Here is a 1,715-nt window from a genome sequence, read left to right on the forward strand (position 1 = left end):
TTCGAAGTTGCTTTTAAACAATCACGAATTACTTTCACCTTTTCTTCGGCTTCCCTAACTAAATCGATTCCATGAATCTTATTCTCTTTAAGCTCAGTCCAATACAATGGTGTATGACATTTACGTCCATAGACCATCTTCAAGCTCGGCTAATAACTATTGTTGTAAGCAAATTCAACCAAAGGTAAGTTCTTTTCCCAGCTACCTTGGAACTCAAGAACACAACATCTGAGCATATCTTCAAGTGTCTGAATTACTCTCTCGGATTTTCCATCAGTCCGTGGGTGAAAAACCGTACTAAAATTCAATTTTGTACCCAAAGCTTCTTGTAACTTCTTCTAAAACCACAAAGTAAACCTCGAATATTTATTTAAAATAATTGATAAAGGTACTCCATGAAGTCTCACAATCTTAGAAATATACAATTCAGCTAACTTATCAAGTGAATAATCAACGCGTACCGGTATAAAATTAGCCAATTTGGTCAATCTGTCAATCACAGCCCATACGACATCTTTCTTTCTTGGTGTCAAAGGCAAACTCATCACAAAATCCATAGTACTACGGTCCCATTTCCACTCGGGAACATCATAGGATGAAGTAAGCCAGAAGGTACTTGGTGTTCAGCTTTCACTTGTTGGTAAATCAGGCATCTCAAAATGAACTCAAAAATATCTCTTTTCATACTTGTCCACCAATAAAATTTTTTCAAATCATTGTACATTTTCGTTCTACCCGTATGCATAGACAAACGACCACTATGGGCCTTAAGAAAAATCTTCTGAATCAACTCATTATTCTTAGGAATACAAATCCTATCTCAGAACATTAAGCAACCATCGAAACTAATCCGAAAATCTAATTCTATATCCGATTCACATTGGACTCTTTTGGCTTGCAATTCACCGTCACTTTGTTGGGCTTCATAAATCTCTTGAAGAAACATTGGTCTAGCTCTCAACTCGGCTAGAATCGAACCATCATATGCTAAGGCCAACTGAGTGTTAATTGTCCTCAACATGAACAAGGATTTCCTACTCAAGGCATTGGCGACAACGTTCGCCTTTCTTGGGTGATAATCAATCACTAACTCATAGTCATTTATCAACTCTAGCCATTTTCGTTGTCGTAGGTTCAAGTCCTTTTGAGTCATCAAATACTTCAAACTTTTATGGTCAGTATACACTCGACATTTCTCAACATACAAATCTTATCTTTAAATCTTCAACGTGAAGACAATGATAGCCAACTCCAAATCGTATGATGGATAATTCTTCTCATACGGTTTCAGCTGCCTCGAGGTATAAGTTATCACCTTGCCTTCTTGCATAAGCACACAACCCAATCCATTCAAGGATGCATCACTATAAACCACAAATTCTTTTCCCGGCAGGTTGTACTAAAATTGGGGCCTCAGTCAACAATGCCTTTAGCTTCTCAAAACTTTGTTGGTATTTTCCTATCCATTCAAATTTAACATCCTTCTGTAACAGTCTCGTCATTGAAGTGGTAATCATGAAGAATCCTTTAACAAACTGTTTGTAATAACCGACTAAGCCTAGAAAGCTTCTAACCTCTGACACATTCCACGGTAGTTTCTATTCAACAATAGCCGAAACCTTACTCGGATCAACTCGGATGCCATCACCCGAGATAATGTATCCCAAGAATCCAACTTCTCGAAGCCAAAACTCACTCTTACTGAACTTAGCATA

This window comes from Gossypium arboreum, chromosome 4, assembly GCF_025698485.1.
Source record: "Gossypium arboreum isolate Shixiya-1 chromosome 4, ASM2569848v2, whole genome shotgun sequence".
NCBI classification, from domain to species: Eukaryota; Viridiplantae; Streptophyta; class Magnoliopsida; order Malvales; family Malvaceae; genus Gossypium; species Gossypium arboreum.